The sequence below is a fragment of the Echinops telfairi genome, unplaced genomic scaffold (genome assembly GCF_000313985.2).
Source record: "Echinops telfairi isolate 266 unplaced genomic scaffold, ASM31398v2 ScPeMD7_7427;HRSCAF=8465, whole genome shotgun sequence".
NCBI classification, from domain to species: Eukaryota; Metazoa; Chordata; class Mammalia; order Afrosoricida; family Tenrecidae; genus Echinops; species Echinops telfairi.
Genome location: NW_022111327.1, coordinates 16,615,345 through 16,623,467, shown reverse-complemented (window position 1 = coordinate 16,623,467; position 8,123 = coordinate 16,615,345). Strand labels below are relative to the sequence as shown.

The 8,123-nt window shown below is 41.2% G+C and overlaps 1 pseudogene; it reads right to left on the bottom strand.

The window, feature by feature from the left end:
• Positions 1–275: 275 nt before the first annotated feature.
• On the bottom strand, positions 276–763 carry LOC101643211 (annotated as a pseudogene).
• Between the last annotated feature and the right edge of the window lie 7,360 nt (positions 764–8,123).

Below are 8,123 nucleotides of genomic sequence, written 5' to 3'. Positions count from 1 at the left end.
AAAACTGCGATAATGTCAACATATTGAAAATAGAGTGCATCCAGGCTTGATATTAAAGTAGCAGAGATTCCGGTTTTGCATGGAGTTCCACGAAGAGCACAATTGATTTAATGTCAGGAATCCTGAGGCATGACATGGGCTCGACCTCAGCTAGGTAGCTACAAATGTGAGATTTTAGGCAGTCCCTTGGCCTCCTATTCCTCGAGTCCAGAGGAAAGGATTTCGAATAGTTTACGTGGAAGTTTCCTTGCTGTCTTTTCTTTTCTTTTTTTTTTTTTAAAGCCATTTTTAACTTTTAATTAAACCTCCACGTAGCTTCAAGCCACCAGGACACAAGCACCCCCAACACCCTTAATCTTCTCCTCTGCTCTTCTGCTGAAGAATTTGGCCTTCACGATGACAGGTTGCTTTGGAAGTTTACCCTTCCCCAGAACTTTGTAGTAGCCCGACCGAACCACATCAATGATGGGTGCAGCTCCAGTCTTATTTTTGGCAGCATTGACCCTGGTCTGCTCAATGACCAAGGTCCACAATTTATCAAGGTTCACAGTTGGGCAGAAGTTCTGGTTCCTCTTCAAGTGGTAATGTCGCATACCAACTTTTCCAAAGTAACCTGGATGGTATTTGTCGAATTGATCCTGTGATGATGCAAGCCGCCAGCATTCCCCCGGCCCCCTGGGTGCTTCCGGTGCTTCCCGATGCAGCCGTGGCCGTGGCTCACGTGCCCCCTAAGTTTCTGGGTCTTCCTCAGTCTGGAGGGCATGTCGGCGGCCGAGACGAAAGAGCTCCTTGCTGTCTTTTCAACAGAGCGCTTCTCTTGTGAAACATTCTCCTTCCAAATCATTGATTCGTCCTCCAAATTTGAGTGATGCCCTAATACCTTTAGTTTGAAGGAAAATATTGTTACTTTAAGATAGATAACTAAACCCTGCCAGGCAGCATTCATTTGCTAGCCTTTCAAATCCCCAGTGAACTCATGGGATTTACTCCCTCTGACAGAGAATTGACCTAGCTGGACTTGGGGCCACATTTGTAAGGAGAGGTTCTGCCAAAGGGCAATACCACAGTCTAAAACAAAATCTGCCTCCATCACTTCCCTGGCCTCCCTGTCTGGATTACTAATTAATTACAGATGCAGTTTTCTGCCCATTTATGTCCATACCAAGCCAACAAATATATTGATCTAATCCTTCCCAACTTTCAGAGTAGTTAAAACCAAAGGAGATCACTTGGTAGGTTCAGTGATAACTCATCTTCAACACTGTCTTTCAGAAAGAATAAAACCTTGTCATATAAGTGTAAAGGTATATTTCTTATCTAAGTATAATTGAGAACTGTCATGACGAGGAGATGAGTTCAGTCTTCATCTAACACTTTGAGTCAATTAGATGAATGGCCCTTTCCTTAGTTCAATATTCTCTTCTGTACAGTGTGGTTGTTTTGAGCATTCAACAAGGTAGCTATTTGTTAATGAAAGTATTCTCAATGAAGATATCACACTGGAGATCACATCTAATTTCCTCTAGTTCTCAAGATTGATTGCCACAAGGTAGAGATCAGGCATTGCTTCACCTTCCACTACTTTTACCCTTATGCAGGCATCAACAGTCCCTCTATGGCACTCTATATGGCTGGGTTTGATAATTTATTGCTATTGCCACACAGAACTCATGAGTGGTGTTCCCAATTATAGGATTTATTAGGGAAGTTATCAGGTTATAGTTCAGAGCAGAAATTCTCAGGATGTAGCTACTGAGTAAATACAGTTTATTCTCTGTCATGTCCATACACACCTCTCTCTCTCTCTCTCTCTCTCTCTCTCTCTCTCTCTCTCTCTCTCTCTCTCTCTCTCTCTCTCTGGCTCTTAGTCACATATCCTGCCTTCTTCCCTGTTCAAGCAATATAACAAAACTCTTTTAGGGCTGAAAATAAATTCCACAAAGGCACTATAAGCTTCCATCTGAAGATACTCCCTGGATTAGCGAACCCAGCTCCCCCAATTAAGTGCCCAGAGGTACTCTACTCCACAAACCACCTTCAGGCTCAAAAGCACACAGGACACACTCTTCGCTCTTCTAAGCGTTTAGCTCTTAGTAAAATCCCCATTCCTGCTTTTGAGCTGAATCATTTAATAACCAGCAGGATGGCCATCACAATTAACTCTGTTACCTATCGTTCACAGCAGAATCATATATGCCAATTAATATCTTCCTTCAGCTTCTTACCCAGACCCATCAGGGAAATGAACGTCATCTGGTGAGAGTTATCAAAGACCTTTGGCTAAAAAAACACACACAAAATAACCAAAATAACACTACCATTGAGTTGATGCTGACTCATAGCGACCCTATAGGATAAAGGAAACTGTCCCTGTGTGTTTCCAAGACTGTAATCATTAATCAGAGTAGAAAGCTCTGTCAGCTTTCTGCCATGGAGTGACAGACCTTGTGAATCACAGCCAGACTGTTAAGCACTATGTCACCAGGTCTCCTACAAGGCTATGCCTACAATAATTCACTGTATTGCAGTCCACAAAGCAGCAGCAGCGATGTCACTGGGGAGCATGTTAGAAACAAAATCTTGATCCGCTTTATAGGCCTACAGAATCAGAATCTTCAGTTTAACAAGATTCTCATATGTTTCATCTGTACATCAAAGTTTGCGAAGCACTACTGAATACCAAGCACTCGGCACAATGCTTGCTTCACAGGTATTGTTTGTTGTGATTGTTGTTGTTGTGTACCATCAAGTTCATCACAACTCTTAAGATCTTATGGGACAGAGTAGAATTGACCCCTGAGGTTTCCAAGATTATCATCTTAACAGAAGCAAACTTTCAGCTGTGGAGCGGCTGGTCAGTTCAAACCACTGACCTGTTGAATTAGAAGCTGAACACTTTACCCCTGTGTCACCAGGGCTTCACAGTGAGGATTTATTAATCAGACACCATTGTTATTAGGATTTCCTTTCTCAGTTTATCATCACAGTCATCTTGTAAGGTTTGTAGATGTGTTATATCTAGTTTGTCTGGCTCTCTGCATTCTTTCTTTTGGGGTGGGTCTAATTTTTTATTTATTTATTTTATTTTCTATTTAAATTCATTTTATTGGGGGCTCTTACAGCTCTTATAACATTCCATACATCGCTTTTATCAAGAATATTAATACATATGTTGCCATCATTTCCAAAACATTTTCCACTTGAGTCCTTAATATAAGCTCCTCTTTCTTCTGCTACCTCCCCCACCCTCCCACCCTTGTGAATACTTGATCAGTCATACATTTTTATTATTATTTCATATCTTACACTGTCTATTGTCTCTCTTCACCCATATGTCTGTTATTCGTTCCCTTTGGGGGGCTATATGTCTAACCTTGTGGTGGGTTTCTCCTTTCTCCCCTTTCCCCCTCCCCAACCAAAGACAACTAAACTAGGGTCAAAATTTTACACCTGAAATTAGATACCAGAGCAGGAATGTAAACCAATGATGAGTCACTGACTAAGTGAGCAAATCTTTTTTGTTGGTTTGTTTCTGACTCCATTGAAGGCACATATATCCATATGCCATAGACATATGGTCAGCCCCAGGGGGCCAGGTGAATTACTGGAAAAAAACTACTGACAAGTCCAACATGCCTCATCAACTCCTGCAAATGGCTTATACACCATTAAATGTGCTTTGTAAGAGAAGCGACCATGAGCACAGCTGGAACAGGACACGTTTCGAACAGAAGACAGAGTCCTCGGGTTCTGGGGACAAAGAAGAGGGACCAAAGGTCGATGACGTGTTTCAAGAAGTGTTGATAGTTGGGACACTTAGAGTCTATTGTTGCTAATAGCAGTGGAAAATGGATACAACCCTTTCAGAGAACATTTTCACAATATTGACCAAGAACTCTGAAATGTTCATATTTCTTGACCCTGCAATTTCACTTCAGGGACTCTATCCTAGAAAAATGATACTAAACGTATAAGATAGTTTTCTTCTCTACAAAGTACCAATAACAGGCCTGGCAATCTTGATAGAATGAGTGATGAAAATGCTTTTACTTATAAGGCTCCCACGACCATGCTGGAAAAGAAGTTTTATCTGGCAAGACTTTTTACCACTTTTTATATAGGGTACAGGACTAAGAATTCCTGACTTCAATCTTTTACACATGTCCTTAATAGTAACAAAAACTGACTTCACCCAAGAATTCTCGGTTTTCAAAAGACATTGCCACAGATTTTCTTAACTATCAAGTGCTATTCTGCTTATTTATCTTCTTTACAGAGGAATTTTAAGCTGAAAATTATGACTGCTCCATCTTCTGAGAACTTCTCTCGTGTACTAGAGTGTAAGACACCATTGCCAATTTCAAATCAACCAGTGATATTATTCCAAGCCACGTTTCCTATAAAAAAATGTAATTTTTCAGGATCAGAACTATTTCATGAAGTACTTTTCGTGGCTTAGATCTGCTCTTCATAGCATGACTTAATGTAAACTCTCTGCTCATTTTACCTTGAACACATAGCTGAATACTGAATACTTTGAATGTTACAGAAATGCCTGAAATAAAAAAAGCTAGATGAGGCTAAAAGGGTTTGGAAAGACTGGAAAAGTTACCACCTAGGCTATAATGTTTGTTCATGGTCAGAGCATATTAGAGGATATTTTGATTTGTTAGTTCTACAAAACATAATCTCTTACCTTTGCTATTTGAGAACACTCTTGGATTCTCGAAAATCGATTTTAAGTTGATCATGTTTATACAATTAGTGTAATTATGTTTTGTTGCATAATTAGTATAAGTGCATGTAATCAGTTATACTGTATAATTACATAATTGAGTCATTGTAAAAACATCCTTCTGAAACTGAATACAGTGCTTTGTATATCTGCAGGAGATACTTTACTCAAATAGTATGAGATTTCACACACATTTTCAAAGAAATCACGGGACTTCAGCTCCTCATCTTCCAAATACTGGTAAAAATTAGACCTATTATTTATTTGGGCTCATAAGATCATTTAATATAGATCATGTAAATCATTTCCATATCTTTGAAATCGTTTTGGAAATCATGCTCATGATTTATTTGGTGCACATGAGATCATTTAAAAATAGTGCTAGCTACAAGGTTTGGTACCTTGAGGATGCTCTAGTGTAACCCAAGACAACACCACCAAGAAGCAAATACTGGTTCCTTTCAACCCCCTTTAAAATGCTTATGATTGAAAGGTAACAGATGTGCAGGTTTTTTTGGTTTTGTCTAATTTTTTTCCAAACATCTGATGGAAAAGTTGGATAAGGAATAAAGAAGACCAAAGAATAATTTGTGCCATTGACTTCCAGTGTGGACAAGGAAGGTTGAAAGTACAATGGATTGGTGGAAGAACAAACAAATCTGCCTTGAAAAGTATAGCCAGAAAGTTCCTTACAGGCAAAGGTGAGGGTGAGACTTTGAGAGAGGCAACGCTTACATGAGACGTTGTCTCATGTAATGTGGACATCTTGTCAGGAGAGATCAATCCCTGGAAAAGGACATCAGGTTTGGAAAAGTAGTGAGGCAGTGAGAACAGCATCTTATGTATGTGTGAGATATATTATCAGAAGGAACCAGTCCTGGAAATGGACATCATGCTTAGTAAAATAGGAGAGCAGCAAAAGAAAAAATTATAAAGGACTCTCAGTGAGATTGATTAGCATACAGTGACTGCAACAAGGGGCTCAAACAAAATAACTAGTATGAGGATGGTTCAGGGTTAGGCAGTTCTTTATTCTGTTGGATATAAGGTCACTTTAAGTTGGAATTGACTCAGTAGCACCTAATGATATAAAAAATGGAAAAGAAATTTACTATGTGATTTTCTTGCAAGGAGCAGCCCTGGTGGGGTAGTGGTTACATGTTGGAATGCTAACCATAAGGTCAACAGTTCAAAACCACCAGCCACCTGCTCCAAAGGTGAAAGATGAAGTGTTCTACTCCCATAAAGAAACTGCAGGGGCAGGTCTACTCTGTCCATTTGGGTCACTATGGGTTGGAATTAACTTGGCGGTAGTGACTTTTTTGCCTATGAATGTTTGAGACAAGAGTTTCTGAATGATGTTTTGCCATTTTTTCCTTATCTTTCCAGTTTAAAGAGGGAAACGGCTCAAATTTAAAGAATAACACTGTTTCTTTAGGGGATGTCTAAGACTAAAATTATTCAAGCAAAAGTGATTTCTTAGTATTTCTTAGAGGAATCCTTGCATGGTATGATCAATTTTACTTGGTGGCACCTGAAATCCCTTCCAAGGACAGATCTGCGTGTCTCATAACCAGGGGCCTGACCAGGAGCTCTCATCCGATCTGAGGACGGTGAAGAGTTCCTGGGGTGATTTCTGCAGGTGAGGGGGCAAGCTCTGGGTGTAGGCTAGAAAGGGGCTCTGGCCAGTGCCCTTAAAGGGACTATCCCCCAGCACTGGCTCTTCTGCTCCAGGCAGGCTCCTGTGAGGACAGAGCAGGCAGCTTGGGACAGTGGCAGGCCACCTGGGGTCAGGCCTGCTTCACCAACAGCTGAGGAGGGAGTGGCACTGAGCACCAGGCCATGCTATGTGACCTCATGCTGCCCCCTCCCCCTCTAGGAGCTACCATCTCCCCCTGCCCAGCACCAGCCTTCTCCCCACTGTGTTTTCTGCTCTGAAGGGCTGCCTCCTGGATGGGATGTGGTGGAAGCAGTCTTGTAGGCTCTATGTCCTGCCTGGCAGCTGCTCTCATCTGCCCAGTAGTAGTGAGGGCCGACTTTGGGCTGGCATGGGGGCTGGCTTGCAGGGCAAGATGGGCCCCAGGTGCAGCCCCCAACCCAGGGTGCTTCCCCATACTCTCAGCTCCTGGGGAGGGGACTCAGAAGTCCCCGGGGTGGGGTTGCTGCATGGCTGTGTACCTGAGGCTGCTCAGGGCTGCATGCCCCCCTGCCTCTGCCCTCCCTGCACTGGACCCCAGGCAGGGCAGAGCCCCGGGAGCCTCAGGGAGTGCAGAGCCTCAGTCGGGCCACTTTGCCTGTGCCTGCCCCTAGCTGCTGCTCTTGCCTTATACTTGCCACCGGAAAGCTGCAATCTTTGTTTATTTAAGGAAAGTTCAAGATTAAAGGATTTTAAATGGGGGAAAAAAAGATGACTGTTTTAATAAAGCAAATGAGAAAACCAGTTTAGTTGTGAAGCTACAGCCATTACACGTTACAGATGCATTTGCCCAAACTGAGCATTAAGCAAAACTGAGCAACACAAATATACTTTGCTTATTCATATTACTTTAAAGGAAAAGCACGGCAAACGTGTATTTAACCTCTTACTATGCACCGGGTCCCTTATTAAATACTTTTATATGTTGTACTTATTGAATACTTGCACCAACCTGTGAGGACATTATTTCTTACCCCATTTTATGGGTGAATAAACTGACATTTCATTTAGAAATATTGTTTAAATTTCATTTTAAAATATAGGTACTTATTTGATATGCAATAGCTGCAAGCAGTGGAGTCAGGATTTCAGTTTCTATCTGTCTGAATTGAGTTCCTGGGCTCATATCTGCTGTAACATAATGCTTCTGTTCCCTTAGTTTATTAAATTGTTCCTCTGTATAATAAAAACCATTTTATTGAGATACAATTCAACAGTATAAGCATATTTTAAAGAGTTGTGCGATTATCACCACAAGCAATTGTAGAGCATTTATTAACACTCATTCTCCATTCCGCCCCATCTCTCCTGCCATAACCCTGAGAAACTATTAATCCAATTACTGTCTCCATAAATTTACCTGTCCTGCCTTTCAAAGGAAAAAATACTACATAAATAAATAAAACCACAATAGTAATAACAAAATAAAGCAGAGAAACCTCCGTTGAAAAGATACAAAAAATAATAAAACTTAGAAAAATTTTAAAATGGGACAAAAAACCCTGACCTGAATGTTTCACTCCTTCCTCCACCATCTACTTCCAGATCCAGTGTGCTCCTGCTACTTTCTACTGTTAGGTAGAAGATTGCCAGTAAACACAGTTACACAGTTCTGTTTAAATGATGGCTCTAATTTGCATCCCCCATTATTCCACATCAAACCACACCCACATTCACTGCCATAGAGTCACT